Source organism: Pan paniscus, chromosome 9, assembly GCF_029289425.2.
Source record: "Pan paniscus chromosome 9, NHGRI_mPanPan1-v2.0_pri, whole genome shotgun sequence".
Taxonomy (NCBI): Eukaryota; Metazoa; Chordata; class Mammalia; order Primates; family Hominidae; genus Pan; species Pan paniscus.
Window position 1 is genome coordinate 60,807,706 of NC_073258.2, and position 15,319 is coordinate 60,823,024.

The 15,319-nt window shown below is 38.8% G+C and overlaps 1 long non-coding RNA gene across 1 annotated transcript in view; it reads left to right on the plus strand.

The window, feature by feature from the left end:
• Positions 1-15,319, plus strand: part of LOC117974924 (uncharacterized) — a 59,824-nt gene that overhangs the window by 8,429 nt on the left and 36,076 nt on the right. The window lies entirely within an intron of this gene.

A 15,319-nucleotide genomic window follows, 5' to 3' on the forward strand; every position in this document is an offset into this window, starting at 1 on the left:
CATTTCTAGCTTTTGATTTAAAGTGAGAGATGTGTGACTCTTTCTTTCACTTGAACACTTAAAGGTGATTGTGAGGTTATTAATTGGCCTAATTTCAATATAGTTGTGTCGCAGGGAATAGGGAGGCCCAAAGAGAGGGAGAAAGATGAGGGAACAGCTAGTCAGTGGAACACACACAACACTTAGTAAGTTCACCGTCTTATAAGGGTGCAGTTCCTGGTGCCCCAAAACAATTAAAATAGTAACATTAAAGATGACTGATCACATATCACTATAATAGATATAATAAAAAGTTTGAAATATTGTGAGAATTACCAAAATGTGAGACAGAGACATGAAGTGAACACATGCTGTTGGGAAAATGGTGCTGATAGACCTGCTCAATGTAGGGTTGCCAAAATTTTTCGATTTGTAAAAAACACAATTATCTGTGAAGTATAATAAAATGAGGTGTTAGGTTGTTATTGTTTCTGTAACAAAATTATATTTCTATAGGTCGGAATTTTAAAATGGGTTACAGAACTACATTTCTTCCTTGAGGCCACTAGGGGAGAATTTGTTTTTTGTTGTTTGTTTTTAGCTTCCAGAGGCTACTTGCATTTCTTGGCTTGTAGCCCTATCCTCCATTTTCAAAGTCAGCAGCATAAATCTTCCAAACTCTTTCTCTCTCTGCTTTTGTTGTCATACTTTTCTCTTCAATTCTCCTGCTCCTTTGTTATAAAGATCCTGTGATAACATTGTGTGCACCCGGATAATACAGGATAATCTCCCCATCTCAGGATTCTTAATTTAATCATATCTACCAAATCCCTTTTACCATGTAAAATAATATATTCACAGGTTCTTGGAATTAGGACATGGAAATATTTGGGGAGCCATTTTTTAGCCTGTGGTATGTATGTGGTATGTATGAGTCATTGGGGTATAAAAAATGATTTCTGGTAGTATAATGAGAAAAAATTTTAAGGTTTAAGTTTGTGTTTTATGTGCTGCTTAGAGATGAATAATGAAGATGTCACTAGGTGAACTATGTCAATGGTTTCTGTGTTCATTTCAGTAACTCCCAAGACAACTGGGGCTATGTTCACTAACATGCTGTTAGTTATATATTGCTGCATACAAAACTACCCTAAAATTTAGCAGTGATATGGTTTGGTTGTATCCCCACCCAAAATCTCATCTTGAATTTTAATCCGCATCATCCCCACATGTCAAGGGAGAGAACAGCTGGAGGTAATTGAATAATGGGGGTGGTTTCCCTCATGCTGTTCTCATCATAATAAGTGAGTTCTCGCAAGATCTGATGGTTTTATGTGTTTGGTAGTTCCTCCTGCATTCATTCTGCGTCCCACCACCTTGTGAAGGAGGTGCATTGCTTCCCCTTCACCTTCCGCCATGATTGTAAGTTTCCTGAGGCCTCCCCAGCCATGCAGAACTGTGAGTCAATTGAACCTCTTTCCTTTGTAAATTACCCAGTCCCGGGCAGTTCTTTATAGGAGTGTGAAAATGGACTAATACAAGCACTTAAAACAAAAATAAGTTATTATCTCACAAAGATTTTGGGGGTCAGGAACTGGGAGCAGCTTAGCTAGGTGGTTCTGGCTCAGAGTGTTTCAGGAGATTGCAGTCTGAATGTTGGCTGGGGCTCCAGACACCTGAAGTCTTGACTAGCAGTGGAGAATCTGTGCTCAAGATGGTTCACTTACATGGCTGTTGGCAAGAGGTGTCAGTTCCTCTCTGGCTGTTCATAGGAGATCTCAGTTCCTTGCTACATTAACATCTCCATAGGGCTTCTTGATTGTCCTCAGGACATGGTAGCTTCTTTTACAGTGAGTAATCTGAGGTAGAAGCTAAAGCCACAATATCTTTTATGACCCACCCTCGGAAGTCACACACTGTCACTTCTGCCACATTCTATGTACTAGAAATAAGTTACTAGGTACAACCCATATTCAAAGGGAGAGGAATTAGGCTCCACTGTGTAAAGGGAGGAGTTTCAAAGAATTTGTGGACATATTTTATAGAACCACTACAGCCTACTTGAAGAAGAACAACAGACCTTTTAATCATGGCAAATTTTCTGGACAGATAAATAGATTCTAGGGTTGGAATGATGTCAGCGAGATGGTGGTATAGGAGGTCACCTGCTTTTATCCCCCAACAATAAGAATTCTTCACCTATCCAGACAAAAAAATCTCTTTGTGGAAGCCTCACGACTCAGGTAGAAAGTTGTGGAAGCCCGATGGAGCCTAAGACCTAGGAGGGTGATTTTGAGAGTGCAGACCCATACCCTGTTGGCAGACCCATCAACTGTGCTCCCAGATTCAAGCCTGGGGAAATGGCCTCATTCCCCAAGGGGCTTGGCAACAGCCCCTACTGGCCTTGAGGCTACCACCAAAACCATCTGCCAGGGGGTTCAGGAAGAATCATGCACACCAGTGCCTCAGCAGGGAAGGCTCATCTGCCTGCTGACATTGGTCTTCACAGCTTGGACCTGAAAGTTGCCTTGTGGCTCGTCTCCACCCCTCCTCAGCTGTGGTCCCAGCTTAGTACTACTTGCTGGGAAATTGCTTCCCAAAGGGAAAGTTGCCCATATCTCACAGGAGTTACTCATTCATCTGAGCCTCTGCAATGGGCTTTCCAGTCTCTGTCCAACAGCAGATTCTGAGACCCAGTCTCAAGTCTGGCCCCACACCCATCTAAGCCAATGGGATGGGTTTGCTGACCTCTGTTCCATGGGGGCCCTTGAGGGGGCCCAGTCTCAGCTCCAGCCCCTCTTTCCACATGTGGGGATTGTCTTGCCTGTGCAGGGAACTGCTGGGAGGGGTGTCTGTCCAGGCCACTGGGACAGGCTTCTGGGCTTGGGTCCCTGGCTAGCTTATCTATACAGCCTAGGTACCTTCCTTCAATCTTCCTCAGGTCCATCCTGGCTGGGGTGTGTCAGCCTCAAAGCCCTTGCAAAACTTGTGATGAACCTGGGCTTAGGGCCCCCTCTAGTGCTGAAGTGGCTGCAACAGCCACAGGCTTAGGAATCACAAGTCAGGCTGCTTAGAACTTCTAGACAGGCCTATTGAAGTAAAACAGGCACAAACAAAGCCAGAATGCAAAGACTAGAATAAATACCTAATACACAGACATTGACGCACATCTGCAAGCATCCAGAATAAGCAGGGAAATTTGACCTCACCAAACAAAATAAGATGCCAGTGACTGACCCTAAAGGGAACTTCAAGAAAACACAGAGAAACAATTCAAAAATTTACCAGAGAAATTTAACAAAGATATTGCAATTTAAAAAAACCCAGAAATCTAGGAGCTGAAAAATACAATGAATATTAAAAAATATTAGTAGAGAGCATCAATAGCAGAATTAATCAAGCAGAGGAAAGAATCTGTGTACTTGAAGATAGGTTATTTGAAAATGTGGGGAAAAGAGAGATCAGACTGTTACTGTGTCTATGTAGAAAAAAGTAAACTTAAGAGACTCTATTTTGTTCTGTACTAGGAGAAATTCTTCTGCCTTGAGATGCTGTTAATCTGTAACCCTAGCCCCAACCCTGTGCTTGCAGATAATTGTGCTGTGTTGACTCAAGGTGTAACGGATTTAGGGCTGTGCAGGATATGCTTTGTTAAAAAAGTGCTTAAAGGCAGTATGCTTGGTAAAAGTCATTACCGTTCTCTAATCTCGAGTACCCAGGGACACAATACACTGCGGAAGGCCGCAGGGACCTCTGCCTAGGAAAGCCAGGTATTGTCCAGGGTTTCTCCCCATGTGATAGCCTGAGATATGGCCTCGTGGGAAGGGAAAGACCTGAATGTCCCCCAGCCTGACACCCGTAAAGGGTCTGTGCTGAGGAGGATTAGTAAAAGAGGAAGGCCTCTTTGCAGTTGAGACAAGAGGAAGGCATCTGTCTCCTGCTCCTCCCTGGGAATGGAATATCTTGGTGTAAAACCCGATCGTACGTTCTATTTACTGAGATAGGAGAAAACTGCCTTCTGGCTGGAGGTGAGACATGCTGGCGGCAATACTGCTCTTTAATGCACCAAGATGTTTGTATAAAGTCAAACAGAAATCTTGCCTATGTGCACATCAAGGCACAGCACCTTTCCTTAAACTTATTTATGACACAGAGATCTTTGCTCACATGTTTTCCTGCTGACCCTCTCCCCACCATTACCCTATATCCTGCCATATCCCCCTCTCTGAGATGGCAGAGATAGTAATCAATAAATACTGAGGGAACTCAGAGACCAGTGCCGGTGCGGGTCCTCCGTATGCTGAGCGCCGGTCCCCTGGGCCCACTTTTCTTTCTCTATACTTTGTCTCTGTGTCGTATTTCTTTTCTCAGTCTCTCGTCCCACTTGATGAGAAACACCCACAGGTTGTGGAGGGGCAGGCCACCCCTTCAGAAAATATACTGTCATAGGAGAAACAAGAAAAAATAATGAAAAGGAATGAAGAAAGCTTATGGGATTTATAGGATAACATCAAAAGAGCTAATGTATGGGTCATTGGAGTTCAAGGGGAAGTAGAGAAAGATAAAGGAGTAAAAAGCTTATTTAAAGAAATAATAGCAGAAAACTTTCCAAACCTAGAGAAAGATACAATTATCCAGGTACGAGAAAGTCATAGGCCACCAATCAAATTTAATCCTAATAAGACCACCCTAAGACATATTATGATAAAATTGTCAAAGGTAAATGTCAAAGAGAGGATGCTGAAATCAGCAAGAGAAAATAACAACATAAAAGGGACTTTTGCAATACACTTAGCAGCGGACTTCCCAGCAGAAACCTGGTAGGCCAGGAGAGAGTAGGATGATATATTCAAAGTACTAAAGGAAAAAAAAACCCTGTCAGCTGACAATAGTGTACCCAGCAAAGCTGTCCTTCAGAAATGAAGGAAAAATAAAAACTTACCCAAACAAACAAAAGTTGAGGAAGTTCATCACTACTAGGCCTGCCTTACAAAAAAATGTTAAAGAGAGTTCTTCAAGCTGAAATGAAAGGATGCTAATGAGTAACATGAAAACATCTAAAAGTACAAAACTCACTAGTAAAAGTAAGTATATAGTAAAATTCAGAACATTCTGATACTGTAATGGCAGGGGGACCACTTATATCCTTAGTATTAAGGGTAAAAAATAAGACTTTAAAAAATAATAAATATAAAAATTAGCTGGACATGGTGGCACATGCCTGTAGTCCCAGCTACTCAGGAGGCAGAGGTGGCAGGATCACTTGAGCCTGGGAGGCAGAGGTTGTAGTGAGCCGAGATTATGCCACTATACTCTAGCCTGGGCAACAGAGTGAGACCTTGTCTCAAAATAATAACAACTAAAATACTTTTAAAGGGATTTGCAATATAAAATTATGTAAATTGTGACATCAGTAATCAAAGTTGTTATCTGTTTAGTATAACATGTTATGAATATGTTTTTGTAAACCTTATGGTAACCACAAAACAAAAACCTATGATCAATATACTAAAAATAAAAAGGAATCAAAACAGACTGCCAGGGAGAAACACTTAACCACAAAGGAAGACAGTAAGAGAGGAATAAAGAAAAGATATGCAATACAAACTAGAAAACAATTAACAAAATGACAGTAATAAGTTCTTACCTATCAATAAATACCTGAATGTAAAAGAATTAAACTCTCCAATTAAAACACATAAAATGGCTGAATCTATATCTACATCTATATATCTATATCTGTCTATCTATCTATCTATCTATCTATCTATCTATCTATCTATCTAAAACCCAACTACATGCTGCCTAACCCTAATGTTGCACCTCAAGGAATTAGAAGAGAACAAACTAAACCAAAAATGAGTAGAAGGAAAAAAAATGAATAGAAGGAAGGATATAATAAACATCAGAGCAGTAATAATGAAATAGAGACTAAAAAAATACAAAAGATCAACAAAAGTTTTTTGAAAAGATGAACAAAATTGACAAACCTTTATATAGACTAAGAAAAAGAGAAAAGATTCAAATAAATGAAATCAAAAGTGAAAAAGGAGAAATTATAACTGATACCAGAGAATACAAAGAATCGTAAGAGAATATTATCAACAATTATATGCTAATAAATTAGATAACCTAGAAAAATGGATACATTCCTGGGCACATATAGCTTACCAAGATTAAACTATTAAAAAAATAGAAAATCTGAATAGAACAATATTGAATAAGGAGACTCAGTCAGTCATAAAAAGTCTCCTATCAAAGACAAGTCCACGACCTGATGGCCTTACTGCTGAATTCCCAACATTTAAAGAAGAATTAATAAAATTCTTCTGAAACCATTTCAAAAAATTGAAGAGGAGGGAATTCTTTCAAATTTGTTCTATGAAGTCAACATTACTCTAATTACAAAAACAGACAAGGACACAACAATAAAAAACTACAGGCCAATAACCTGGATGAAAATAGATACAAAAATCCTCAACAAAATACTAGTAAACAAATTCACTAGCACATTAAAAATATTCATTATGATCAAATGGGATACATCCCAGGAGTGCAAGGATGGTTCAGTGTATAAAATCAATAAATGTAAAATATTACATTAACAAAATGAACAATAAAATCCATATGGCCAATTCAACAGATGCAGGAAAAGATTCAACAAAATCCAACATCTCTTACTGATAAAAACTCTCAACAAATTAGGTACAGAAAAAATATAACTCAACACAATAAAGGGCATATTTGACAAACCCACAGCTAGCATCATACTGAATGGGGAAAAGTTGAAAGTGTTCAAGATGTGGAACAAGACAAGGATGCCCACTTTCACCACTTCTATTCAACATAGTACTGGAAATTGTAGCCAGAAGAGTTTGGCAAGAGAAAGAAATAAAAGTCATCCAAAGTGGGAATAAAGAAGTTAGATTTTACGTGTTTACAGATGACGTGATCTTGTATATACAAAATCCTAGAGGCTCCACCAAAAAACTACTAGAACTAATAAACAAACTCAGTAAAGTTGTGGGATACAAAATCAACATATAAAAATTAGTAGCATTTCTGTATGATGATGGAAAACTATCTGAAATAGAAATCTAGAAAAGAATCCTATTATAATAGCTGCACAAAATAAAATGCTTAGGAATAAATTTAACCAAAGAGGTGAAATATCTCTACAATGAAAACTGTGAAACACTGATGAAAGAAATTGAAGAATACACAAATGAATGGAAAGATATTCCATTTTTTTATGGACTAGAAGAATTAATATTGTTAAAATGTTTCTACTACCCAAAGCAATCTACCAATTCAGTGCAATTCCTATCAAAATACCAATGATATTCTTCATGGAAATAGAAAAAAAATTCTAAAATTTTTATGGAACCACAAAAGGCTCCAAATACCCAAAGCAACCCTGAGCAGAAAGGACAAAGTTTTGAAGGCATCATATTGCTTGACTTTAAAATATATTACAAAACTGTAGTAACCAAAATGGCATGGTATTGGCATGAACAGAAATATAGACCAATGGAACAGAATGAGACCCAGAAATAAATCCACACATTTGCAGCCAACTGATTTTCAACAAAGGTGCCAAGAACACACTTGGGAAAAGGATAATCTCTTCAATAAATGGTGCTGGGAAAATTCAGTATCTACATGTAGAAGAATGAAATTAGACCCTTATCTCTTACCATATAAAAAAATCAACTTAAGATGGATTAAAGAGTTCCACGTCAGCCTTGAGAATGTAACATTATTAGAAGAAGGCCTGGGGGAAAAGCTTCATGACCTTTGTCTGGGCAATAATTTTTTTTAAAGAAAACCTCAAAAGCACAGGCAACAAAGGCAAAACATACTTACAAATGGGATCACAGCAAATGAAAAAATCATCTAAACAGCAAATGAAATGATCAAGAGTGAAGAGACAACCTACAGAATGGGAGAATATATTTCCAAAGTATACATCTGATATATAAGGAACTTAAATAACTCAACAGAAAAAAAAACCAGTTTAAAAATGGGCAAAAGACACGCATAGACATTTCTCAAAAGAAGACATACAAATGGCCAACAGATATATGAAAAAAATGCTCGACATCACTAGTCATCAGGGAAATGCAAATCAGAACTACTATGAGGTATCACCTCACTCGTTAGAGTGGCTATTATTAAAAAAAACAAAAGATGTGGAGAAAAAGGTACCTTTACACACTCATAATGGGAATATAAATTATTATAGCCATTATGGAAAACAGAATAGAGGTTCCTCAAACAATTAAAAATAGAACTGTCATATGATCCAGCAGTTTCACTGCTGGCTATATTTCCAAAGGAAATGAAATCAGTATGTTGAGGAGATACCTGTACTCTCGTGATTATTACAGCACTACTCACAAAAGCCAAGATATGGAATCAATCTAAGTATCCATCAGTGGATGAATGGATAAAGAGTATATGATATATATACAAAATGGAATATTATTCAGTCATAAAAAGAACAAAATCCAGTCATTTGTGACAACACATGTGAACCTGGGGACATTATGTTAAGGGAAATAAGCCAGGCACAGAAAGACAAATACTACATTATCTTACTCATGTATGGACTCTAAAAAAGTTGATCTCATAGAAATAGAGTAGAATAGTGATTTTAAAAAGTTGATATCATAGAAAGTGAGTAGAATAGTGATTATCAGAGGCTGGGGAGGGTGGGGGAAGATGAGGAGAGATTGGTCAATTGGTGCAAGGTTTCAGTTAGATAGGAGGAATAAGTTCTGGTGTTCTTTTGCACAGTAGGGTGACTATAGTTAACAATAATGTATTGTATATTTCAAAATAGCTAGTAGAGAGGATTTTGAAGGTTTCCACCACAAATAATAATTGTTTAAGATAATAGATATGTTAATTACTTTGATTTGCTCATTACACTCTGTATACATGTATCAAAACATGACATTGAACTCCATAAATGCATACAATTATAATGTGTCAATTGAAAATACAATAAAACTAAAAAGTAGATTATGACATTATGATACAAATGTTATAAAATACCAGTGATGCAAACAATGTGGAATTGTAGGAACAATTGTAGGAATATGCAGACTAATTTATGGAACACAAAAGGCAGCCAACAATAACCAAACCTTAGGGTAAATGTGTGTTTAGTATGTGATAAAGATGATACCTCAATTCAATGGAAAAAGGAAACATAATTTAAAAAATTGTGCTAAAGTAACTGGTAGAAAAGTTCAAGATTTGTAGCATAGCAGACAACAAAATAAATTCCAGAATAATAAATAGGTTTCATGTAAAATTTTAAATCATAAAGCAGCAGGGACAAAATATGAATGGATATTTGTATGACTTCAGGATAAAATTTTAAAATTTATGATAAGAGTGGAAAAGTCACAGAGCAAAATTTTGATTACTGAATTCCATAATAATAAAACATACATAAAAATAACAAAGTTTCAAAATGATTTTTACACACACTTTAGAGTGTTAACATAAAATACAGACTTCAAAATCAGTCTCAAAATTCTTTAAGCACTTTAGAAAAATATACAAAAATTGTGAATGGCTATAATGTATGTGATTAGATCAATTTAATTAATAAATAAATGTAAACAAGATAGTTGACATTGTAAACCATCAAATTGACAAATGAAAGAAAGAAAAGAAAGGAAAGAGGGGAAGGAAATGAGGGAAGGAAGGGAGGAAAGGAAGAAGGAAGGAAGGGAGAAAAAGAGTAGGAAGGAGGGAGGGAAGAGAGGAAGAAAGGAAAAGGGAAAGAAAAAGAGAGAAAGCAAGCTAGTCAGCTCAGTGTTGATCATGATAAGGTGAACACTGTAAATAGCTTGCGGGAATAGAAATTAGTAAGTTTTTTAAATGCAATTTGCCAATGTGTATCTACAGGTTGAAAATATTTTAATCCTAAAGAAGAATATGAGTTACATACAGTGAATTATATATAACCATGCTTATCACAGTGATACTTACAATAGCAAAAAATTGGTAGCCATCTAAATGCCAATAAAGAGAAATAGATATAATCCATGGAGCTTGGTCGGAAGCATGGGTATGCATAAAACAGCTGCAGTCAGCGTCTGGAACATGAGTATATGTAGAGTGGCCATGGAGCTGGGGTCTGAAGTATGGGGCACACAGAGTAGCTGTAGCTCTGAGGTCTGGGACATACGTGGGGTTGGAGGGAAGGTGGGAGTCTTGTTCCTGGAATGATACAACAGCACCTCCTTCTGTGTGGGGTGCAGGGAATCTGTGGTGGCAATAACTACACACACACACACACACATACACACACACACACGGCTATAGCTACAGGGTCCTCAACTATGAAAGTTGTGTATAGTCTATGGCTATCACAGAGACTGTTGAGTTCCTAGATGGCAAAGTGTACTTGGGTCCCCCAGAGAGCAGGCCACAGGGGACCACAATGGCACCCACTGCATGGCTGATACAGATATCTCCTACCCTTCCTTTTTGATTCTAGCCATCTCCAGATGTCTCTGCTAAGCCAATACCATCAGCAATCATTTCTGGGCCTTTGTTAACAGTGGCGAATCTGTATGGGTCTGCAGCAACCTCAATTCTTTCCTCAGAAGAAAGAATTCAACTGAGGGGTACAAGGCAGAAGGAGAAATTGAGGCAAGTTTTAGAGCAGGAGTGAAAGTTTATTAAAAAGCTTTAGGGTCGGGCGTGGTGGCTCATGCCTGCAATCCCAGCACTTTGGGAGGCCGAGGCAGGCGTATCACCTGAGGTCAGGAGTTCAAGACCAACCTGGCCAACATGGTGAAACTCCGTTTCTATTAAAAATATAAAAAATTAGCTTGGCGTGGTGGTGGGCACCTGTAATCCCAGCTACTCGGGAGGCTGAGGCAGGAGAATTGCTTGAACCCGGGAGGTGGAAGTTGCAGTGAGCTGAGATTGCGCCATTGCACTCCAGCCTGGGCAACAGGAGCAAAACTCCATCTCAAAAAAAAAAAAAAAAAGCTTTAAAGCAGGAATAAAAGGAAGGAAATTACACTTGGAAGAGGGCCAAGCAGGCAACTTGAAAGACAAGTGTGTGGTTTGACCTTTGGACTTGGGGTTTTATATGTTGGCTTACTTCTGGGGTCTTGCCTCCCTTCTCCCCTGATTCTTCCCTTGGGGTGGGCTGTCCACATGTGCAGTGGCCTGCTAGCACTTGGGAGGGGAGCACCCAGTGTGTTTACTGGAGTTGTATGCATGCTCACTTGAAGCATTCTTCTCTTACCAGCTGAACGTCCCTAGAAGGTAATAGAGCAGTTAAACTTCACCATTTTGCCTCTTATGAGCATGTGTTAGCCCACTTACCCAACTCCTGAGATCTCACTGGGAAGCTACTGATCATCATTTTCATGTTTTTCCTATCTACTGGAAGACTGCCTTTTTCTGGTGCCAGCTGCATCAATCATTATTTTAGAGAGACAGTTAACAACCACCTGACCATCACCTGATGGTCGCCTGACATTCCTGGTAGGGAGCGGGGCAGCCCTTTCCTGCCCTGTTCATGTCTGACTAGTTACCAACTGAAACATTTTTTTTCTCTTTTCTAGCATCACTGTGTTGTGTCTGGTTCTTAATGGGGCTCTTAAGCCCTCCCAGGGCTATTTTAATTTATTGGTAGCTTCAAATTGTTTTTTGTTGGGGGACGAAGTCTGGTATTTTTTATTCTGTCCTCTTGCTGACATCACTCAGCTCATCAGGAGTTTCATGAAGAACATTGCATATGGCCTCTACTGTGTTTTTAGAGACATGGCAGCCACTCAAGTTTTTGATGATATCTTGATATTTACATTTGGTAAATGTGTCTTCAATATTATAAGCGTTTGTTGAAATTTTAAAATAGTTGTATATCTCTTGAATGATATAAAAATTCAGTATCATCAAAAGAGAATTTTACTACATCATTTACTATTGAATGGTCTAGAGGCTGGGCACGGTGGCTCATGCCTATAATCCTGACACTTTGGGAGGTCTAGGCGGGTGGGTTACTTGAGGCCAGGAGTTCGAGACCAGCCTGGCCAATGTGGTGAAACTGGTCTCTACTAAAAATAAAAAATTAGTCAGGTGTGGTGGCGCATGCCTGTAATCCCAGACTTGGGACTCTGAGGCATGAGAATCTCTTGAATCCAGGCAGCAGGGTTTGCAATGAGCCAAGATCGAGCCACGGCACTCCAGCCAGAGGGACAGAGTGAGACTCTGTCTCAAAAAAAAAAAAAAAGAAGAAGATCTAGAATATTATAGAGGATATTCCGTTTTAATCTATTACGTATTCCACACAAATTTGTACCATTCTCATATATCAGATGTACTCAAATTGTTTCTACATGAGTTAAGCTCTTTTGGGTGGACAAAAATGCTAATGTTCACTTAATGCATCCAGCACAATGTCTATTTATATTGTAGATCCTCAAAAATAATTATACAATCATAAAGTCTCTCCATATTTTAATTCATCCTATATTAAAATATTAATTACTAATCATGTTATTTCTTTGCTCTGTGTCATTCTTATGTTATTCAAAATCAAAATCCATAGGCATGATGTCAATGAGATGGTGGAATAAGGGGCTTCTGACTTTCCCTTTTTTCCATAGACACATTGAGTAAACAGCTATACTAGATCAATTTCTTCTGAGAGAAATCAAAAAAGTAGTTGAGAGACTCCTACACACTGAGAAACTGCAATATCAAAATGGGTGGGAAAAGTTGAAACTCACTTGTGACACAAACCTCACCCTGGGCACAATACCTTGCAATTATGAATGAATCCTAAACTCCTAGATTCTCTCTGAGGAATAAATGGTCTGGAGGACATATAATATCTCAACTCGTTTCCTTCCTTCCTTCCTTCCTTCTTTCCTTCCTTCCTTCCTTCCTTCCCTTCCTCCCTTCCTCTCTTTCTCTCTCTTTCTTTTCTTTCCTTTCTTTTCCTTCTTTTCTTTTCTTTCTTTCTTTCTTTCTTTCTTTCTTTCTTTCTTTCTTTCTTTCTTTCTTTCTTTCTTTCTTTCTTTCTCTCTCTCTCTCTCTCTCTCCCCCCTTCCTTCCTTCTCTTCCTCCCTTTCTCCTTTTCTCTCTCTCTTTCTCTCCTTCCTTCCTTCCTTAATTTCTGAGATAGAGTCTCATTTTGTCACGCAAGCTAGAATGCAGTAGCACAATCATGGCTCACTGCAGCCTTGACCTCCTGGGCCCAAGTAATCCTATCATCTCAGCCTCCTCAGTAGTTAGGACCACAGATGTGTGCTACCATACCCAGCTAATTAAAAAAAAAAAAACTTTTTTTTTTTTTTTTGGTAGAGAAAGGGTCTCACTAATTGCCCAGGCTAGTCTCAAACTCCTGGGCTCAAGTGATCCTTCCAACTCGGCCTCCCAAAGTACTGGGATTATGGGTGTGAGTCGCTTCATCTGGCCTCATCTCAACTTTTATGGTTGCCATCCAAGGGATTGGCTGTTAAATCATCTGGCTCTGGAAGCAGATGGAACTCAACATTTGCAAGTCCTTGAGGACTAGAGAGAACAGAAAAAATAGTTATAAATGAGCACGTGAGCACTTCCTGTAATAGCAGCACAGAACAAGTAGGCAAAAATGTGTAGCTCCAGTTTCTCCCTGGAAGAGGCTTTAATTTTTTATTTTTTTATTTTTGAGACAGGGTCTTGCTCTGTTGCCCAGAGTCACTGCAGCCTCAATCTTCCTGGCTCAAGTGATCCTCCTGCCTCAGCCTCCCAAGTAGCTGGGACTATAAGCATGGGTCACCATGCCCAGGCAATTTTTATTTACTTTTTTGTAGGGATAAAGTCTCACTATGTTACTCAGGTTCCTGGAAGAGTTTTGACTGTACACTTCCCTAGCTTCTGCCTGAGAGCTGGGTTTCTAACTAGCATGCACCTGAAAGCCAATAGTGCAGGTAATTAATTATCCTCTGGGAGCCCAAAAGGTCACAAGGGCACTTTCTTTTTTCTTTTCTTTCTTTCTTTCTTTTTGAGACAGGGTCTCTCTCTGTTGCCCAGGGTGGAGTACAGTGGCACAATCTTGGCTCACTGCAGCCTCGACCTCCTGGGCTGAAGCAATCCTCCCACCTCAGCCTCCCCATCCTGAGTAGCTGGGACTACAGGTGCATGCCACCACACCCGGCTAATTTTTGTATTTTTTGTGAAGATGGGGTTTCACCATGTTGTCCAGGCTAAGGGCACTTTCAAGTCTTCTTTCCTCAGCTCACTGCAGGATTAAAATTAAGTGTCCAATCTATCCCTGGAAGGAGTTCTTCCACACATTGAGCACAGCTTTTACAGCTCTCACCCAAAGAAGTGGCTCTTATATCCCCTAACTCCGGGAGCTAATGGGGCTTACATTTATGCATCCTTCATAGCCAGAGAAAAAGAGGTGGTTTTGAAAGAGTGTGTGAGTACTTTCAGCAGCTAATCTTCCTGGCTCAGTGCAGAGTGAGCAGGCAAAAACACCCAGCTTACAATTTCTCCCTGGAAAAGTCTTGACTGCACCCATAATGTTGTGACTTTCCCAGGCTGTTAAGACTGGGAGAGGTGGCTGTTTTATCTAATGCACAGAAACCAACACAGAGAATCAAGGAAAATGAAGAAACAGGGAAATATGTTCCAAACAAAAGACCAAAATAAGTCTCCAGAAATAAAGGATATATGATGTACCTCATAGATAATTCAAAATAATGGTCATAAAGATGGTATCAAGGTCAGGAGAGCTATGTATGAACAAAGTAAGAACTTCAACAAAGTGATAGGAAATACAAAAAATATCTAACAGAAGTCATAGAGCTGAAGACTATAATAACTGAACTGAAAATTTTAGTAGAGGGTTTCAATGGAAGACTAGGTTATGTGCAAGAAAAGACTACCAAATTCAAGGACAGATAGTTGGAAATCATCCAATCAGACATGCAAAAAGATAAAAGAATTAAAAAGAGTGATGATAGCTTAAGGGACTGATGGGACACCATCAAGCAATCCAATATATGCATTATGGAAGTTCCTAAAGGACGAGTGAGAGAGAAACATATAGTAAGCTTATTCAAAGTAATAATGGCTAAAAATTTCCTAAGCCTGGGGAATAAAATAGACATTCAGATCCAGGAAGTCCAGTGGACAACAAATATAATGAATTAAAAGAGGCTTACATTGAGATATATTATAATCAAATTGCCAAAAGTTAAAAACAAAGAGAATCTTGAAGCACTGAGAGAATAGTGGCTTGTTATGTACAAAGGAATTCCATAAGACTATTAGCAGATTTTTTTTTTTAGCAAAAACCTTGCAGGAC